Source organism: Diabrotica virgifera, chromosome 7, assembly GCF_917563875.1.
Source record: "Diabrotica virgifera virgifera chromosome 7, PGI_DIABVI_V3a".
Lineage (NCBI taxonomy): Eukaryota > Metazoa > Arthropoda > Insecta > Coleoptera > Chrysomelidae > Diabrotica > Diabrotica virgifera.
The window spans coordinates 254,224,764-254,247,841 of NC_065449.1; positions in this window are offsets into that span (position 1 = coordinate 254,224,764).

Below are 23,078 nucleotides of genomic sequence, written 5' to 3' on the forward strand. Positions count from 1 at the left end.
TCGCAAATAACTCAAAAAGTAAGTATTGGTAAGTAGCAAATATGTAGCTTATACAAAAATGAAGTCTATCGACCAAGTAAATGGAAATTTGTAGCTCATGAAAAATTGTTTTTATTCGTCAAATTCCACATCGAATATTTCAACGTGAAATAACCAAAAAATTAAGCAATTTTCGGGAAAAGCTCATTAAAACTTTTTTAAAGTGTTTAAAAAAGTTTTGGTTATTTTCACTTTTTATAAAAATTTCTATCATCAAAACTTAGCGAGTTACGCTCAAAATACAGTTAAAGCCGTTTTTGGTAAAAAAAAAATGTAACAATCTCTCCCTATTTAGCGCCCCAAATGAAACTAATCCTTACCGCTTTACAAATTACTTAACTTTTTTTTATATGACGTGTAGATAAGTTTCACCGGTTCAAAGTGCTTATTTTTGAATGTGTTTTATTAGAAAGGGCTCTAAAGAGTCACTAATTACGAGTGTATGCAAATTTTTAACAACCATGTCTTAATCAATTTTTGTCTTACAGAAAAACAAAATAAATCCAAAATATTTAAAAAAGCAAAACCTACATTTCTTTACTCTTTGAGATTTTTCGTATCACTAATACTCAAGGGCGAATCCAAGACCGATTTTCGGGTTGGGGGAAGGGATGAACTTTTTTTATGATACGTGCATAGCTTAGGTTACCTCACACTTTACCTCGTTCAGCACAACCTTTACTACCGTTCAGCACAAAGCTAAAAACATTTTTCTCGTAGCAAGCGAGATATGTGCTTGAAACTAAAAACATTTGAACTGCAAATACTCATTTAAATTTATATAATTTTAAATTCTCGTGGGGGGCTCTCTGGATATGCCCTTACTACTACTTTTTAAGTTATTTTGAAAAATAGGGCATTTTTCTAAAATAAAAAAACTTTTTTTACGATGAGCAACTTTCTTCGTGCAGTAAATACAAATCGTTGCGTATGTATGCGCAAAATAATATAACAATAACACATTTTTACATATATTAGACGACAACATGGGGCCCCTGACATATTGGGACCCCCGCATGTTTCATGCTGCGGGGGCCTCTGTGACGCCCCTGGCTGCAGATATGGTTTTAGTTTTAGAGAGCTTTAATTTGGGTAACCCGTTAATTTAGTTAACTCCTGTTCAGAAACAACTTGCTTGAACAAGGCTGACACAGTTTTTTGTGTCTATTCCAATTTTTTTAGCTGACTTTTTGTCCACTTAGGTCGGTGTTGATTCCAAGTGGACAGTTTTTGAACCAAGATCCATCCTTCCAGTTGAGGTGAACGGTAAGAAAGAGTCTGTCTGATAAAATCTTTGGTCCCCTTTTTTCCATTAATTTCAAAAATAATCTAACTAAGCATAAATTTTCGTTCGATGAATTTCTTATACCAACCATTTGCTGCTTGCCAAACTTACACCTGAAAATTGCACTCCAAAACGGTCATTCACTGGGCTATTACTGTATTCATGCACTGTTTATGACAACTTATATGTTTTATCTCTATTGGAACAAAAATTAATATGATTACATTATTACGTAGTATTAGTCTATGAGACGATAAAATTTCTTCGTGCACTACTATCAGCGAATATATTTACAATTTTATTAATACAATTTTATTATAGAGATTCAGTTAGTTTTATAGAGATTCAGTTAGTTTTATAGAGATTCAGTCAGTTTTATAGAGGTTCAGTTAGTTTTATAGAGGTTCAGTTAGTTTTATAGAGATTCAGTTATTTTTATAGAGGTTCAGTTATTTTTATAGAGGTTCAGTTAGTTTTATAGAGATTCAGTTAGTTTTATAGAGATTCAGTTATTTTTATAGAGGTTCAGTTATTTTTATAGAGGTTCAATTAGTTTTATAGAGATTCAGTTTATTACTATATGGACAATTATTAATGAAACACCCTGTATAGTAGTCTCTAATAAGTATTAAATAATATGTTTCACAAAGGTATTCATAGGTTTTTTATTTCTTTCTGCATATTTTTAATAATTGTATCATGTAGCAAATAGCTAATCACTTCTACACTTAATTAATTCTTCTATCCCGTAACATTTTCTTATTCTTAAGACGACCCCACTGTGCTATCATAAAAAAATTCTAGGTATTATATTTAAAATATTACAACAGTTAGATTTTGTGTCACTTTATATACGCTCTTAACTTCTAAAGCTCTAAAATTGTAATGACAAATAACTCAATAGCGCGATTGCTAGGGTTCGTCCATCTGATTGTTCCACCCTCAAATATTAGTAGCTAATAAAATTCTGTATATATAGGAGTTTAGGGGTTGTTATGGTAAATAGAGGAAACTGCATGAGGGGTCGAATTTATTTATTAGGATTAAAGCTCTACTATCAAAATTATTATTCATTTTATTAGATTTAAAATTGTTTTGCAATTATTGATGCCATGCAGCGCCTTGGATATTCTCAGAATAAATGTCCACTTTCTTTTCTGAAGCTTTAGTTCTTAACTTTTGGGCCCTAGAATTGAGGCCATGAGAGCCAGAGTGGCCTAACTGATAGGAACATTACTTTATATAATCAAAGAAAATGATCAGAAGCTAACAATGTCCGATTGTTTTAGTAATTGTATTTTGACCAAGAAGCATTATTGGTCAACATACAATTACTGAAACAATCGGATATTTATAGCTTCTGATCATTTTCTTTGATTATGTAAAGTAATGTTCAAATCAGTTAGGCCAATCTGGCTCTCATGGCCTCAATTCATGTTATGACTATATTCAGAGGCGTAACAGAGGCCCCCGCAGCATGAAGTTTGCAGGGGCCCCAATATGTCTTGTCTAATATATGAAAAAATTTGTTGTTTACTTTATATTATTTTATCCATACATACGCAACGTTTTTGAAGTTATTTAATTTTTTGATTATTTCACGTTGAAATATTCGATTTGGAATTTGACGAATAAAAACAATTTTTCATGAGCTACAAATTTCCATTTCCTTGGTCGATAGACTTCATTTTTGTATAAACTACAATTTTGCTACTTACGAATACTCACTCTTTGAGTTATTTGCTAAAAAATCGCCTGAAGTGGTTTTTTTGTTGAACAATGTTGGGCATTTTCACTCGTAAATAACTTGAAAAGTATTGACTGGACCACTTCGGTGGTGACATTGAAAATTACACGGTATCTCCGTAATTCACGTTCATTTACTTGGCTATAACACATATAAGTTTTTGTTACACATGTCGTATTTATTAATTTTTTAAAGAGGGCACCATTTCCAATTATGCGGGGGGGTCCCGATGAATTTTGTTACGCCACTGTCTGCAGCTGGATTCCAGTCACCACCAGAAGTTGATCGAAAATCTCAGAACTACAAATGAAGCTGGACCTTCGAGTTCCCAAATGCTGCAGGTCAATAATACACAAAATCATGCTTTGGTAAAAAAGAATGGGCAAACTATTATAGCTTATAATAATTTATTGTACATTTAATATTCTTAACAAATAAATAAAGAATATGTTTCGTTGGTATGGTGCATTAAATGTCTCTTGAAATAGTCTTGTCGAATATCATTCGAGAGAAAATTATTTACCGGCAAAATTTTCTTCTGGCTTTATTCAAGTTTGTTGCCTTTTGGCAGTTTTCGGTTATGAAATTTTGATAAATCACTTGACTGACGTCTCGTGATTTAACTGTCAAAATTTAATTCGCGAAAATTCCCAGGCAACAAACTTTCATACCAGTCGAAGACATTGCCGGCAGAATACTCCGGTCAATTTACGCATCCGAGGCTACAAAAATTACCATCAAGCTGAAAATTGGCAGGATTGTTAAAAATACCATCAAATGAAATCTAAAAAGTCCTCATAAATCCGACCCCTGCTAAAAATTTTACGCGGGTCAAAGGTCACCAAATATGGTTTTTAGCGATTTTCAGCGAAACGGTAAGTTTTATGGTAAAATTAGTGCTAACAAAAAATGTAGATCAGATAATTATCTATAAAAAAAGCCTTATTACTTTTTTCCTGGGAGCCACCGTTTTTGAGATATAACGTTTCAAAAAGTGGTAATCGTCATAATATGCGCACACGTTTCCACACCACCTTTGAGCTAGTGTACTTAGCGCGTTTTTTTAACGTGGTTTCCCCAATAGGCCTATTCCACGGATCTGTTATGATTCTGTTTAATTTAAAGCTATTTAATAATTGATGTTGGCAAGGGTTAAAAATGATTAAACTTTATATAAAGCGGTATAAATTAAAAAAAGGGAAATTTATCAAACTGGTTCATAATTTTCTAATACTTCTGCTTCCCTTGTTCTTCTTCTCATTGTTCTTCTTCCTCTTCTTCATCTTCTAGTTCTTCATCTTCTTCTTCTTCTTGTTCTTCTTCTTCTTCTTCTTCTTCTTGTTCATCCTGGGTGCAAGTAAATTGTCCCAATAATGACACATCGCATGGCTCCTCGATAGAATCAAATGAATCCTCAATTGTTGGTGATTCAATATTGGAGCATGACCGGCTTTGACAATTAGTGCATGCTGCCGAACAAAACAGTCCAACTTTTTTGCAACCACATTTAGCGCTACATCCCTTTTTACAGTTGCAAAAAATTGTGTTCAGGAGTTTTTCCGGCGCAGGGGGGAGTAAAGTTTGAATTGGTTCTAATGAACTGTCGACTAATTTCCATCCCCAGTCTTTGGGATCTAGCTGATAACCAAGCCACACTTGAACTTGGTAATATACCCGAAAAAGATGTTGATGAGCAGCCGCTGAGGTTGGAGGAAGACAAGATAACTGCACTTGTTTTTTGTTTCGAGTACTTTTAAAAAAACATGCATATCGAAACTTATCTAAGCACGTAGTTTTCTTAGGCGCTCCATACATAGAGAGAAGAAAGCTAATTCCGTTGGAAATAACTTCCTGTGGAGTTGAATTAGTTTTTTTAAAAACTTCAGCACATTCAAGTAAATCTTGCTGCCTCGTACATTATTGTATCATTATAAGATGTACACAAACCGAAAGCTGAAAAAATTTGTATAAGACGTTTAGACCCAAATCGTCGATGAAAAAAAAACGACCATAGGTTTATGGTCGTTTTTTTTTCATCGACGATTTGGGTTTAACGACTATAGGTTTTAAAAAAACGACCTATGATATCTAGACCATAGGTTTAACACGTATTTTCACTCCGGAGTAGTACTCAAGACTAATTAATACCTCGAGAGTGTCATCTACCTGAAGGATTTCGCCACCCAGGAAAATTACGGTGTCTTGCATAAGTATTTATTAGTACTTAGCAATAAACATTTTGCCTAGAAAGTTGTCTTTCATTATTATGTTCAAACCCTTCCGAGAAGAGAATAGGTAGGGTGATTAGATTAGCTGACGAATGTGTTTATTCCGACAAAACCCATCTTTGCGAATTGAACTAAGGCGCATAAATAAAAAGAATTATTAAAAGTTAATACTTTGTCATTTGTTGTATTTTGTTGTGTATTTTTGTTGGGATTAAGCAGTAAAATTCAAATAGGTCTTATTATTTTCGCGTTACATTCACTTTGTAAAGATTTTTTTGTTGGCACTGTAATATAATACAGCTTATGGATTGCATCCCTCGGTAGACCGCAAGCTGTATAGTATAAACATTATCATATTTATAATCTTATATTATTATGTATAATATAAGTTAAGTTGACCGTAGAATATTATGTTTACTTGTATTACAGCTTCAGTGATGTATATACCTGGTGTACTAATACATATGACGATTAGAAGTCTTTCAACTTTTTGAATCGTTGTATCTCAAAAACAGTGCCTCTTAGGAAAAAAACTATTAAGATATTTTTTATAGATAATTATCTAATCTACATTTTTTGTTAGAGCTAATTTTACGATAAAACTTACCGTTTCGCTGAAAATCGCTAAAAACCATATTTGGTGACCTTTGACCCCGCGTAAATTTTTCAGCAGGGGTCGGATTTATGAGGACTTTTTAGATTTCATTTATGATGGTATTTTGAACAATCCTGCCAATTTTCAGCTTGATGGTAATTATTGTAGCCTCACTCCTATTTTTGAGTCTAACTAGACCGGTCTAGAATTTTCTCTCTTATGATATTATATTTAAAAAAATATTTTTAGCAAAAATGTAGCTTATAAAAAACAAAAAAAAATGGTGTATTTATGAAGTCTATCGAGACATTAAAACAATGTTGTAACACATGACAAATTTTTCTTATTCGTCCAATTTCCAATTGAATATTTCAACGTGAAATCGAGCGTGAGAGCCTAACTTGCTTAGTTTTGGTGCTAGAAACTTTTATAAAAAATAGAAATAAAGCGAGTTTTACCCGAAAAGTTCTTAATTTTTGGTTATTTCACATTGAAATATTCGACTTGGAATTTGACGAATAAGAACAATTTTTCATGAGCTACAACTTTGCTTTTAGTGAATCTATAAAGTTAACTTTTTAATAGGTTATATTTTTGTTTAAAATAGTTTTTTGATCATTAAGTAATTTGGGAAAAAGTGCCTGAAACATGTTTTTTTGTTGACAAATGAACATTTTCACTCGCAAATAACTTGAAAAGTATTGATTTGACCACTTCGATGGTGACAATGAAAGTTATACGGTATTGAATTGACGTATTTCAACTTCATTTACTAGGCTAAAACACATATATTGCACAAGTCGCATTTATTAAATTTTAAAGGGGGCCCCATTTCCAATTCAGCGGGGGGCTCCGACGGAGTTTGTTGCGCCACTGACCATATCATTAACACTGACTCGCTTGCGTAAAATAACGTAAATTTTATTGTGGAGCTTTTAAAAACACATAAAATAACTGTAAGCTTTAGTTATTAATAAAATTAATTTTGCAAAACTTTTCAACAAATTCAAATAAAGACTAAATAAATCTGAACACCTCGATTACATCCCATTGTTTAGTTTGTTGTCGCAATGAGAGCTGACGTCAAATAATTAATTTGTTTAGTGTACATAATTCCATAGCGAAAAACCAACGTTTCCGATAAGTTATTTTAATTTTTTACCAATTCATTTAAACGTGATATAAAGAAATAGACCAGGGCGCATCTGTAATAATATTAGTACATTTGGACGTTGAGAGGTGATTCAAATTTTTTTACAGAAATTGCTTGAAAATAACTCAAATAATAATATTTGAGGTATCCTCCCTCTCAAAAAGGTCCGGAACATTGATTAAATAATCAAAATGTCAAAAAATGAAGGAAAAATTCGATATTTTTCTTCGTTTCTTAATTATATCTTTAAAAGTCTTCATTTTCGAGAAAAGTTGTACTAACATAAAAGTTGTGTAATTAAATTTCCTACAATATAGAATTAGTTAAAAATTTAAAAAATAGTCACCCTTGTTGCAAAATAGCAATAATTGCGAAAAAACCATACAAAAACAAGTGTTCGCATTTTACGTTTTTCAACCATTTATACTAAACTTAGGACCTTCATATTTCACCCAGAAAAACTTTATGATACAGTAAAACAATACTGTAAATTTGATTAAGATCGGTTCAACAGATTGTGCAAAATAAATTTTGCAATCCAGCTTTCGCAAAAAAAATCATTTTTTCAAAATGTTACAGGACTGAAAATAAAGAAGATAGCAAGTTGAAATATTTTTTGTTTATAGAAGTGTACTGTACCTTTCATTTTCAATTTGCAAAACTAAAATCGATTAACTACCACGGCGTCAGAAATTTTTTTAAATAAACATTAATTATTGGTGCTACTCGCAGGACAGCGGATAGTTTGCTCTGATTGGGCATTCCAATGACTTTTGATAATGATTGATACATTTTAATTTTTATTACATTTCAATATAAATAAATAAATTTGTTTATTGCAAAATAAAAACACATACTCTATTCTTTGAAACAACACTTTTTTAGCAAAAACTTTCTTTGTTCATATAGTATTTTAACTTAGAGAATAAAAGTTTATTATTTTTAAACATATGCAATTGTTTAAACAATATTTCACAAACAATAATAAAATTAGTTTGATTTTTGTGGAATTAAAATATTAAAATACAACAAAATATAGAGTAAGAAAATAATATATTAGGTAAAGATTGGAAGAAATTTTGGTGGAAATCAACTTGTGTGAATCGAACACCGCTGTCCTACGCGTAGCACCAAAAATTAATGTTTATTTAAAAAATTTCCTGACGCCGTGGTAATTAATCGATTTCAATTTTGCAAATTGCAAATGAAAGGTACACTACAGATCTATATAAAAAATTCAACTTGCTATCTGCTTTATTTGAAGTCCTGCAACATTAAAAAACAATTTTTTTTTGCGAAAGCTGGATTGCAAAATTTATTTTGCAAAATCTGTTAAACCGATCTTAATGAAATTTACAGTGTTGTTTTACTATATCATAAAGTTTTTCTGGGTAAAACATAAAGGTCCTAAGTGTAGCATAAATGGTTGAAAAACGTAAAATGCTAATACTTGTTTTTGTGTGTTTTTTTTTTCGCAATTATTGCTATTTTGCAACAAGAGTGACTAATTTATAAATTTGTAACCAATTCTATATTGTAGGAAATTTAATTACGCAACTTTTATGTTAGTACAACTTTTCTCAAAAATGAATAGTTTTAAAGTTCTAATAAAAAAACCAATAAAAAATCGAATTTTTCCTTCATATTTTGTCATTTTGATTATTTAAACAATGTTCCGGACCTTTTTGAGAGGGAGGATAACTCAAATATTATTATTTGAGTTATTTTCAAGCAATTTCTGCAAAAAACTTTGAGTCACCTCTCAACGTCCATCTCAAAACAGATGCGCCCTGGACTAAAAGAGTTTTTTCAATGCACGGCTAATTAAAATACTTCTGATAGCATGTTTAGATGAATTATAAAGAAATTAAAACTTACCAGACAACGTGAGTTTTTTCACTATTCAGAAAACTTAAATTAACATCAGCCGTCATTTCGGCAACAAACTATGAAATTCCATGAAATCGTGGTTATTTGATTATTTAGAGATTAGCTAATAATCGAAGAGAATTCCTTCCAAAGGAGTAGTTAAAAGAAAGGATTTTAGCTCGACATCGACATACTTATACACATTCCTTCAACAAAACACTAGACTAAACGTACGCAAGTTAGCGATATAAAACTCTAAAGGAATAATATGGATAAGCAGAGGTATAAGCAAAAGTTTTAAATAAAGGAAAAATAAAACGCTATAACTTTTATTAGAAATAAGCACGAAGCCTATCGATTTTCCACACATAAACAAACAGTTCTCATCCTCAAATCACATTTATCACTGTGTTATTTTATTTTTTATCATTTTTTGTATCTTGTCATCCTCCCCTTATCACGTATTTTATTACCGCGATGGCGATGGTACAAACAAAAAATAAAAGACTTTTCTCATTTATAACATAAAGATGTAACGCTTCGTTGGTTCCAATTCGGTCACATTCTCTCGCTGAGTGCGTTTCATTCTGTTCCAATTTGATATTTTTATGGAGGCGGTAATCACATCAAATAACGATTGGCCGGCTCCCCAATTCCCTCCCCAGAGATTTTGGCGCCGCTGATTGTAATGCAATTCGGAAGGCTAATGCGACAACATAACAGCCGCCACCGCCTGCCTGCCTGCCTTCGGTGAGGCGGCAGAGATGGGCGAGATAACAAAAAAAAAAACAGAAGCATATTTGATAGGATGTTTTATACTGCGAGTATAACAGCTCCATTTTAGCTCGCATTATTTATGTACTGATGACAATATTTTCCAGGAAAGTTTAATAGAGTATTTTCTACATAAATAGCTGTTTTTGTATAAATCCTATTATACAGGGTGTTTGGTAAAGAATGTGCCATGGGCCATAGCTTAACCTCAGGTTCCTGAGGTTAAAATACGCCGATTTAAGCTAACTTACCTTAGTACAAAGTTTATAATAACCGAGATACAGGATGTCAAGGTTAAACTTTTTTTTATTTATTATTGAATATTTCCTGACAGGTATGAGATAACAACATGAAATTTGGTATGTGGGGGTTTTTTCGGTCGAGAAAACTAAATTCCCTACCAAAAATTATGTGTTGCCCAGAGGGCGCCACGTACGCCTTTCAGCACTCATTTGTTACGTTCAATTTTTTTTATCCCTCACTCTGTATAATTTTGACATTAAAATTTTTATTCTTTTATTAGTTTTACTTAAAAAAGGTATACTTCTTTCATCTCCATAAACTCAACCGTTTTCGAGATAAACGCATTTTAAATCTGCGATACAAGCATCATTTTTAGCATAATATCATTGTAGTTACACCCGAAAAATAACTTAAAACTATAATAATTGTGCCAGTTCTCAAATTTATGTAATTGCATCGCAAATTCCATTTGAAGAAATTCGCGATACATTTTTGGATAATTTTATGGTTTTTTTAAGTTATTTTTCTGGTGTAACGTATTATGCTAAAAATTATGTTGCACCGCAGATTTAAAATGCGTTTATCTCGAAAACAGTTGAGTTTAGGGAGATGAAAGAGGTATACCTTTTTTTAAGTAAAACTAATAGGGTAATAAAAATTTGAAAGTCAAAATTATACGGAGTGACGGATAAAAAAAATTGAACGTATTAAATGAGTGCTAAAGGCGTATGTGACGCCCTCTGGGCAACGCATAATTTTTGGAAGGTAATTTAGTTTTCTCGTTCCAAAAAACTTACTAAATTTCGTGTTGATATCTCATGCCTATCAGGAAATATTCAATAATAAATAAAAAAAAAAGTTTTACTTTGACACCCTGTATCTCGGTTATTATAAACTTTGTACTAAGGTAAGTTAGCTTAAATCGGCCTATTTTAACCCCAGGAACCTGAGGTTAAGCTATGGCCCATTCTTTACCAAACACCCTGTATATTCATAAATGTACCTACATGGAGTGCTCGAGGATAAAGAACAGACTTCTTCTATTTTACTTGCCACAGGTTCCTCAATCTTCTGTACCATGGAATAATTATTGTCCTGTATTTGATGTTGAGAGTCCATTTACGAATATTTTTTAAGGTCGCAGCATATTATCATGCACATGGCGTAGTCTCCGAAAAACCTGATTTTACTGAAGGGTGTCTGATACGAAACGTTCCTGACAGTTACTCCAGGGAAATAAGGTTTTTGTCGGGACACTTGAGCAGCCAGGTTGCAAATGGGTTTTTTGGGTACTATATACCTAATACATGAGACGAAAAGAATGTGCCTTACAGAGTAGACGTGGTTTTGCGGTGCTGCGATTAAGTATTGGAATATGTGGTAAACGTGCACGTATAATTTTGAAAATTTCTCTGTAAGTGGAAGTTACGACCACGGACGTAAATACATAGATACATAGAAATATTTTTAGCTGATTTGCAGTAAGTTTTTATAAAGTTTGTTTTGTTAAAATGGGTAGAGATGGTAATAGAAGTCAAAGTGGTAAGGGAGAGGATGAATTGCACTCAGTAGTTAAAGACCTTGTTGTTAAATTGTGCACAGCAGATGAGTTTATCCTCAAGCTTACCGAAACTATAACTGGGATTATCGAAGAGAAATATAACGAAAAAATTGCCAAACTTGAAGAAGAAAATCAAAGTATTGTTAGAAAACTTCAGCAGCAGGAAGAGACAATCAAATCTCTTGTTAATCACCAAAAGAAACAGGAACAAATGGGGAGAAGCACCAACCTTAGAATTTATGGAGTTCCTGAACCATCGGGTCCTGAAAATTTGTCTAAAACTATGCTTGCTATATTTACAACTACAATGCATCTGGAATTAGATGAAAGAAGTATAGAGTTCTGCTATCGACTGAACAAGAAAGAAACCCACAAAAGTAGACCAGTTTTGGTGAAATTTTCCTCAAATTATTATAAAAATGTTGTTTACAAAAATAAAAGGTCACTGAAGTCTACAAATATAATAATTCGAGAGGATTTAACGAGAGAGCAGCTAAATATTGTAACGGAGGCAGTGAAAAAAATTAATGGTTCAGGTGTGGTTTGGACAAATTATGGTCAAGTTTACGTCAAACTGAATGGTCAACAAAATGGTAGAAGAATCAGCTCACTGGAGGATGTCGCTAAACTACTTACTTAGTATATAATGTATTATTATTATTCTCTATTTAATGGCTTTTGAAATTAACAGATAGAATCATGATGTTTGTTATTTTTATCTTTTACGAGCATAACAATGTTAAGGATTATATTTGCAGCATTTGACCAATTGAGTTGTTCCCGTTACTAGATTTTTATCTAGGTGGAACAAAAACTACAAGAACTACAATTTTTTGTTTAAGTTAGATATCGTTTGTTTTGGTATTGTTTTAATTTCGAACTCGAGCATTTAAATTGTTTAAAATAAAACAAAATGTTTAAAGTAGGTTGCTGTAATGCAAGATCATTAGTACCTTCATTGCAAAATATTAAACAAATAGTTTCGGATAATTCTTTAGATATTCTTTTAATATGTGAAACATGGTTGAAATATAGTATTGTTGATGACCAATTAAATTTTAATAATTATAAATTATACCGGGCGGATAGAAATTGCAGAGGTAAAGGAATATGTATATATGTTGGAGATGGATTGCGTTGTGAACCACTTATAAGTAGGCAGGATTATATCTGGGAACAGTTATGGATTAAAATTACGGTTCATAAAAAAACATTTGGAATAGGTGTAATATATAGACCTCATGAAAAAAATTTAAATTCTTTTCTGGATGAGTTTGAAAATAGTCTAATTGATATTGGACCAACTGTAGATGAAATAATTTGTATGGGTGATTTTAATTTAGACTTGTTTGACTATGACAATAGTAGTGTTAAGAATTTTTATTCAATTTTAGAATCACTGAATTATTGTCAATTGATAGACGTTCCTACTAGAGTCACTGCTACATCTGCAACACTTCTAGATTATGTAATAGTACAAAAAGGAGCTGCAGTGGAGGGGGGTGTCATACATCATAACATCTCAGATCACTCTATTGTTTATTGTAAGGTAAATGTAGGTGGTACATCGCAACAATCTAAAATGTGTACATATAGAAGCTTTAAAAATTTTAATCAAGAATCCTTTCAGGCTGATTTGTTTAATACTTCATTTTTCAGAATATATGACCAGGAAAATATTGATGCAAAAATATCGTACTTAGTTAATTGCTTAAATAATTTATTTGATAGACATATTCCCATAGTTACCTCTAGAGTCACTAAAGCCAGAGCACCATGGATGACATATGTCATCAAAATTATGATGAACGAGAGGGACAAAGCTTTAAGCAAATTTAAAAGGACTAGATTACAGAGACATTTAGATTTTTATAGACAAATGCGTAACTTTACTAATCGGGCTATTGAGAGAGAAAAAAAGGCATACTTTATACATCAATTCAATAATAATTCATCAAAAGAAATGTGGAAGACACTAAAGTTGAATAAATTTCTTCCCGATAAAAATAAAAATATTCCAGAGGATTTAAAAAAGCCTAACGATCTAAATAATTTTTTTATAAAATCTGTTCCTAATAAAAAACCACCCCAACATCTTTTAAATTTTTATAATAATAATAGATTACTCAATGAAATCTTTAAATTTAAGGAAATTAATGACTTGTTTGTTTTTAAGACCATATCAGATATAAAAACGAATGCGAGAGGGTGTGATGGTATAAATATTAAATTAATTAAACTTTGTTGTCCCCATATCGTACCTTACATTACACATATTATAAATTATTGTTTAACAGAGAATGTCTGTCCGGCGATGTGGAAGAGGGCAGTTGTGAGGGTATTGCCGAAGAAACAAAATCCAAAAGAAATGAAAGACTTGCGAGGTATCAGTATTTTACCTACTTTATCCAAAGTATTGGAAAGAGCTATGGAAATTCAAATAAAGGAATATATACAAAAATTTTCTCTTTTACCTGATGTTCAATCTGGATTTCGCAAAGGCTTTAGTTGCACAACTGCACTTTTGCATATTGTCGATGACATACTTACGGCTATAGATGACAGAAAATGTACTATATTGATTTTATTAGATTTTAGCAGAGCTTTTGACACTATTAACCATGAATTAATGATAAGCATTTTAAAGTATTTAGGATTTTCCTACGATGCGTTGTTACTTATAATAAGCTATTTGGAAGGGCGACAACAGCATGTTAATATAGAAGGTCAAAATTCAAACTCTTTGAATATTAATTCAGGAGTTCCACAAGGCTCAATATTGGGTCCTTTATTATTTTCTCTATATACTTCTAATCTTCTCTCTAAGCTTCAGTCATGCCAAGCTCATTTATATGCTGATGACACTCAGCTCTACTACAGTTTCCCAATCGAAAATTTAAAAAACGCTAATGATCTGATTAATGCCGATTTAAAAAGATTTGTAGAAGCTGCTTTAAACCATTGCCTATGCATCAATTCCAGTAAATCAAACATATTAATATTTGGGCCAAGAAATCAAAGGGAATTAGTTTTACCATCAATCCAAATCCAAATTCAGGATTCAATTCTTGATGTTGTTGATGTGGCAAAGAATTTGGGTGTATTAATGGATTCAGAGTTAAGATTCGAAAAACATATAAATAAATTGATACAGCGTGCCTACGCTTCAATTAAGATTATATACGGTAATCGACATTTTCTACCATTTAATGTTAAGAAAGTTTTGTGTGAATCTCTTGTACTTTCAAATTTTAATTATGCTGACGCTCTTTACGGTCCTAATTTAGCCACTCACTACAAGAATAAAATTCAAAAAGTTCAAAATTCCTGTCTAAGACTCATATTTGGCATTCGCAGAAGACAAAGAGTTTCACATAAAATTAAGGAAATTGAGTGGCTGAATATGGAAAATAGAAGGGTACATCATACAGTCTGTCTTTATCATAAAATAATTCTAACAAAAAAACCGTCTTATCTTCATCGTAAAATCACGTATCGAACGGACATACACAACTTAAATATTAGATATAAAGGTTTGCTGGCAATACCGAAATTTAAAACAGAGATATTTAGAAGGTCTTTTAGGTATCAGGTATGTCATTTGTATAATTCATTACCATCAACAATAAAAGTATTAAACATTGGGCAGTTTAAATCCAAATCTAGAGACTATTTGTTTATTTCTCAATCATAATTTTGGTTCTGGACGAACATAATGCTCGAGCTCGAATAAATTGGTAAATGAAACGAAATTATTGTTGTTTTTATAATGGCACTATATAGATAAGTTTTTTTTCTTTTTCGGGTTAAGTGGAAGAACATTTTCTGTAAATGGCGACATTTCAGAAAATGAACTTCGCCCTTTATTTCTGAAAATAATATATTATGTTTTATATAAAAATGTACATTTCTATATTGAAGAAATAATAAAGACGATATTATTATTATTATTATTACATTATACATACAAAAATGCCCGTCACAGTTCGGACGAGAATTTTAGTTATTAACAAATAAGGGTCAAAAATGGCAGTTTTTCCGTTTAAATCGCTACAGGTAAAAATAGGATAATTAAATATCTTATTTATAGTATTCTTCTTTTAGTAAATGAGCCAATGTTTAAAACGGCAGTTTTTTAATTTTGGTCCGATCATTTGTTGCTTCGAAAATTGCAAAATAAAACTAAAATTTCGAAAATAAAAAAATTGCTATAACTTTCTCAAAAGTGACCTTACGACTTTTATATTTCACAAAAAGTTGAGTCAAAGAGTCCATATACTTCACAAAAAATTATAAGACGATTCGTTAATTAGTTTAAATTTTATTCAATTTGTTTATCCCGAAGAGCTTTTTTTTGTAATGTTATTGTTCAGAAAATAATAATTATATAGAAATTCTGTGAAAACCACATGAAAGAACAATAGTCTTGTTTTCAAATTATTGAAAAAAATCATTAAAAAGTAATTTCTGTCACTACGAAATCATTTTACTAAAGTAGTCATTTTTGGCTTGAAAACAATTTGAATAGCTTTGTTAATATTGACTGTAGAGTAAATTTACCTTAGAATTTCAGAAGCTGGTATTTTTACACAAATTTTCAAAAAAAACTTTTCGCCTATGTTAATTACGGTCAAAGTTAGCCACTTTTAATATTTAATTCACAGTTACTTCAATATACTGATGTGATCTTGATTATTGATATGAGATAATATTCTTATATGTCATTTAATTTAATCAATGCATTAATCATAATCTAATTAATTTACCAGATCACATATCAATATGTTTTCAATCTCAGGGCGAATTATAAAATTAATTACTTACTCTCGTGGCTTCTAAGTATTTCTCAATGGTTCCTAATCGGGATAGGAAAGAAAAGAGTAAAATAATACACACATATGGGTTACAATTATAATCAAAATATTGTTTATTTTATTTAAATGGCAATCACTGCTTAATATTTGCTAGATCTTATTATTCTTAAACATAACATTTACAAATGGGAATCTTATTTCCTTTTGGTTTCCAATTGAAAGTTTTTATTAACATTTAACTATTAGGATTTATTAGCAACAATTTCTATTTAAGTTTGATGAAGCTTTTCTGATATTATTGATTATGTTCTTCAATTTATAATGTGGTATTTAATACGAAAAACCCATACATTCATGTCCAAACAAATGAGACTGACCTTTTTCTGGTGAACTGAGAATGTCTTCGCACAAGACCCGTTTCCTGCTATCCTTGGCTGCGATCAAAAACTCGTCCTGGCTTTCAGTAATGTTCTCCTTTGAAAATTAGCTCGTATAGCTCTCGTTCCTGCTTCTGTCGTGATGCTGTATTCTACCTTTTTCGAAACTGCAATCAGCTACCGGGACACTTTTGGCTCAAGGAGGTTCTTTACTCTCAACCTGGCCTATCTCTCGTTCCACGATAGATACTCCACACTCACGGAACTACACCGGCTTTCTCACTCTCCGTACACTACCGTCTACTACTGGACTTCACTTCTCGACATCTCAAAACATTCTGATCTATATTTGTCATTCATTCCCCTACTTTCTAAATATCCCTTCCAGATTCACAAATCAACCTTCCACCACCAACTCTCATTCGCAGTATTCCTCAAAACCAATTTTTAATCTTTCTAAATATGCTTAATGGATTTCCAAAAAAAATAGTTAATTCCCATTCTAAAATTACTTTCTACTATTTACAAAATTTAATGACCTATTCTCTATTTCAACTGAGTCTTATTTAGCATCGGCTAATGATCGAACCTTCCGTGAACAACGATAATGACCTATTATCGATTCCAACTGAGTCTTATTTAGCATAGGCTAATGATCGAACCTTCCGCGAACAACGATAATGGTACGCGCCATTCACTTTGTTTATTCTAAGCGCATTTTCCCGAGTTTAGTAAGCTTCGTCTAATCACTTCTTAAAATTAAATATAACAATTTGTTGTATACAGGTTGTTCTAAATTTATATGCCCGTGGTTGAGAAAATTGAAAATATTTTATATTAAATTGAATTCTGTTTATAATTATCAAATTTAATTTTCATATCAAATAGAAATATAACAATACATAAAATTCTCCTGTAACAGTGTTAGTTACCATATTACTCCGAAACGGCTTGGCCGATTTTTATGAAATTTTACAAGTGTATCCTATGGGACTGAGAATAGGTTTTAATCTATTTTTCATATCCATAAGTTATAAGGGGGATTGCCCCCTGACATTTATTTTTATTTTTTTAGACAAAATTGTCTATCTTAATTTTATATGATGTAGGATTAAAAAATGCATACAATCCTTAATTTACACTTTTCCATCACCAACCCCTATTTGTTAATACCCATCTATATATTTACATCTATAAAATTCTCCTGTCACAGTGTTAGTTGCCATACTCCTCCGAGACCGCTTGACCGATTTTTATGAAATTATATATGTATATTCGGTAGGTCTTAGAATCGGTCGTAATCTATTTTTCATATCCGTGAGTGATAAGGGGAACTCCCCCTAACATTTTGAAATGTTAGGTGGGGATTTACGTACATAACGTACTCTACAAGACTACGAGTACATACAGTTTAAAAAATTATGATCAAAATCCATCAACAAGCTCTGGAGATATTAATCGCAACATATGTTTGAAGAATCAGTTTCATTTTTTGAGTGCACGGATTTTAATAATTCATTTCCACCGACCACAAATCGATTTCGTTAGAACGTTATTTTTAAAGCTTTATTAACAACTCTGTTGAAGTTTAAAGTTTACTCAAACTTTTACACATAAATTATATACCTTCAACTTCGAAATGGCGCTAGTTGGGTTGCTTAATTGTTATAAACAAAGTAGCTGTCAATTAAATAAAAAAAGTGGCTAACTTTGACTTTAAGTAACTTGAGGCAAAAAGTGTTTTTTTGAAAATTCGTATAAAAATACCAGCTTTTCAAATCTCAAAGTAGTTTTAATCTACAGTCAATATTAACAAAGTTATTCAAATTTTTTATGAACTAAAAATGACCCTACTTTAGTAAAATGTTTGTGGAATGATAAAAATGACTTTTTAATGATTTTTTTTAAATACTTTGAAATCATGACTTTTCTTCTTTCATGTGGTTATCACAGAATTGCTATTACGTTACTATTTTCTGAACAATATTATTGCGAAAAAAAAGCTCATTGGGATAAACAAATTGAATAAAATTTAAACTAATTGACGAATCGTCTTAAAAATTTTTATGCATTATATGGACCGTTTGTCTCAACTTTTCGTGCAATATGAAAGTATTAAGGTCATTTTCACAAAAGTTATAGCAATTTTTTTATTTTCGAAATTTTAGTCTTATTTTGCAATTTCTGAAGCAACAAATGATCGAACCGAAATTCAAAAACTGCCATTTTAAACCTTGGCTCATCTACTAAAAGAATAACAGTATAAATAAGATATTTAATTACCCTATTTTTACCCGTAGCGATTTAAACGAAAAAACTGCCATTTTTGACACTTATTTGTTAATAACTAAATTTCTCGTCCGAACTGTGACGGGCATTTTTGTATGTATAATGTATTAGGTATATATTACCCAAAAAACCCATTAGCAACCTGGCTGCTCAAGTGTCCCGAACATGGTATATTCTTGCCTTATTTCCCTGGAGTAAGTGTGAATTGTTTATATTTACATCCATTTAGTCATATTTTTCGGAAACTAAACGATACCCGCTGGCAGGCGCGGATACGGGGGGTCAACTGGTCCATGGACCCCCCTATTGTATTTATTCTATAAGTATTTTTTTATTATTTATTATTTTCTTCTGTTAATTCTAAACCTTAAGCCATCAGTACACTACTTAAGACTAAATTACACGACAACCGCTTCCAAAGAATTGAAAGAAGCCATAAAATCAAATAAAACACCATAATCTGGAAAATAATCTGCAGGCGCATTTGTTTGGGTACCACCGGTGGAACCATAAACAACGGAAATATTTTTCTCAATTCAAAGAATAACAAAAATGATATTTTAAAATGCAAATAAATTACACTGGATATAAACCTTATCTCATGAAAAGTCACGTTTCACATTTGCGATACAATAAAGATATAAAAATTTGTATTTTACTAGCTTATTTCATTCATAGGAGATTCTGACCAATAGAAAGCTACAGAAATCTAAATTAAATTGATAATTTTTGATAATTTCCCGTCGTCAAGTATATTACTTCAGATGCCCTTCGTTGCTACGAAAAAATACATCCAGTGACATTAATGACAATTAATATTTTAAAAATTATAAAAGTGATGACTTTCAACCGTCAATATTTATAACAGCTGTGTGTTTAATTGTACTAATTTGTACTTACATAAATAAATTACAATAAAATTTTGGTTTTGAACAGTTTTATTCATGAAATAATCGCAACAAATTGCACTCGATCTCTAAAATTAATATAGAATTTTAGAGCTCTTGTGCAATTACTACTGATAATCCATGCGTACCTACCCATTGATGGTAGAAAGGTTAATCTTTATGGTAAAGAGCGACCAGTGAGACTAATAGTCGTGAATTGTCTATCAATCCTTTTGATACCGTAGGTATCTTGGATTATATAGTGTATTTTATCCTTAGAGTAAGTGTGAGTCGTATGGCTAAATCTGGAAAATATAATATTTGAGCAGTGTTGCCACAGGTCTTGGACAAAATTTCGGGAGACTGCTCCTTTTTTCAGTAAAAATCGTCAAATTTCGGTAGATTTCATTTTCATCATCATATTAATGATCAATAATCACCATTCATCATAAAAATCATTCAAAGTTCAAACTCGGTATAACTTAAAAAATGTATTTTCTCGGCTTTCTTCATTTAGTATAGAGCAATTTTCTTCATTTTTTTAATCCAAAGTAACTCGAGTAGAGCCGTCTAACTCACGCAATACTAAATTTCAAGGATTAGGATTTAGTTTTGTTATAAGGAATTAATTTATTTATAATAAAATAAAACTGCATATTTTTTCCTGTTGTAGACTTTTTAAAAAAACTTACCACACGTGTACCTATTAACGTTCAAAATACAAATATTCTTATTTGATAGCTGTATAATTGTTTAAACAAGTTAAAAAAAATTATAATAAATAATAAATAAGAGTTATTAACATTTATAAATTACCTCCAATTGCATTTATCTCCAATTGGTTATGTATTGCAAATTAGAAACTATTAATATAAGATCTGGAATATTTATTTGAAACATTTTTCTCTAAAATCTACAAGGAATGTTTTGATAGGCAAAACCATGATTTTTTTTCACTTTATAATCGTTTAAAAACAAAACAATGTCGGATATTGAAGCAATTGAGAACGAGAATCATTTTTAATGTTCTTTAGTTATGTCGAAACAATGTAAGTTAAAAAGGTGCGCAATAAATTTCTCCTGTTTTAAGATTTTAATATAAATACTATTTTTAGTTTTGAATTATCTTCTATATCAAAATAAGCCACAATCTTTCAGTATTCACTATTCAGATTCAGGTAAATACAGTTTACTCCCAAAATCATAATATAAAAGGACAAAGGACTGGTCATAAAATTGATATCGGTAAATCCGTATCTGGTTCGCACATTGTGTCACAAGCTAGTAAAAGCAATTCAAGAATTCTTGAAAATTGACTAAACTCTGTTCCAAATCTATCCGCTAAAAAAATTTCCAATAATTTTGATTTTTCGGTAGAAAAAAAATCGGCAGATTAATTTAAAAATTAAGAATTTTGATTTTTCGGTAGAAAAAAAAAGGAGAATTAGGTAGATCGGTAGATTTGACACGTATTCGGTAGATATACCGAAAAATCGTTAGCTGTGTCATCACTGTATTTGAGGTAAGTCTGCCCCCCCCCCTATTATGAATTTCTAGATCCGCGCCTGCCTTCTGGAATCGTTATTTGCATGATAATATGATAGCATGCTGCGACCTCTAACCAAAAATCTTGATTTCTTCCTACACTTCTACTGCCCTTTATTCTGCATTTAAGGATCAGTTGGAGTATTCTATATCGATTTCCTCTCACTGTATGTACAAGTTAAAAAGACTATTTTGCGGTGTTTAACAGTATTTAGAAATTCTCTATCTTTGTTGACCTCCTTAGTACATCCTCATTAATTTTTATTGCTGTCCAAGGTATATTCAGCATCCGTCTATAAATCCACATTTCCAATGCTTCAATTCTGTTCACGCTTGGTACTTTAGTGTTCTACGGGTACAAAAGTACTGACCAAATATAGCATCATCATCATCATCATCATCATGCAACCTCTTCCGTCCAATGCTGGACATAGGTTTCTCCCATTTTTCGCCACTCTCACCGGTTCTGTGTGTCTTGTTGCCATTTCTTGGACATTCGTTTAATGTCGTCCATCCAGCGTGTTGGTGGTCATCCTCTGCCGCGTTTGTCTTCTCTTCAATTCAATTCTTGACACAATTCAACGATGCATCAACGAAATTCAGCAACATTTATGTAAAATAGTCATGGACAATTCCGAAAAAAAGTGAATATTATGTGCCAGAAAAGCCGTGGAGGCCGTTTGCCTCATGTGCTATTCAATACATAACCCTATTGTAAGTACTTTATGATTAAATAAATCAATTAAAACCTAAAGAAAAAAACAGTTTTCTTTCTGTTAAATTCAAATCATTCATAAGTTCTGGGACACCCTTTAGTAAAATTGGTAGTATTATTCTCCAACGAATATACAGGGTGTATTATTAAGAATGTCCAATCTCTGAGTTGTAGATTCTAGACCTCAGTTATTAAGGTTTAACCCAAATCACTTATATAAGGTGTGGCTCCTTACTGAGTTACAGGGTGTTATATTCAATAATTTTAAAACTACATATTTTTAGCCTGTACTCTAAAACTATTTGACGTTTCCTTATAGTACTTGGCAGAAAGTGTGGCTACTAGACATCCTACTAAATTATGATAAATAAACGTTTCTAGCTACTACCAGAGGCGTACGACAGGGGATAGTGAATGGTTGACCCTTCTCAAATTCTACGCCACTGGGGAAGTTACTATTTTAGCGCAATTTTTCGATTTTGCAATACTTTCTATGTAAATAATATACTCTTCATTGTTAACGATAAGGCCATTAGTTTTCGAGATATTTGAAGTTAAAAATTCAACGGCACAGTTATTTTGATTAATAATTTATAATATGATTCATATGATTAATATTTAAAAACTGTTTGTACCCAGTACTTTAAAACTATTTGACGTATCGTGTGATCATACTTGGCAGAAAGTCTAGGTACTGTACTGTATTTTTTAACATACTAAATTATGTTACATAATCGTTTCTGGCTACTACCAGAAGCGTACGACAGGGAAAAGTGACTGGTTGGCCCTTCCCAAATTATACGTCACTGACGGAATTGCTATTTTAGTGAACTTTTTGAAGTTATACTTATTTACCGGCGATAGAGGGTGATTTTTTTATATGTTAAAACCTATCAGCCCGGCGCATGCGCATTATAACTTTGTTCTGATTGGATGTTCAAATGACATGTCAAAAAT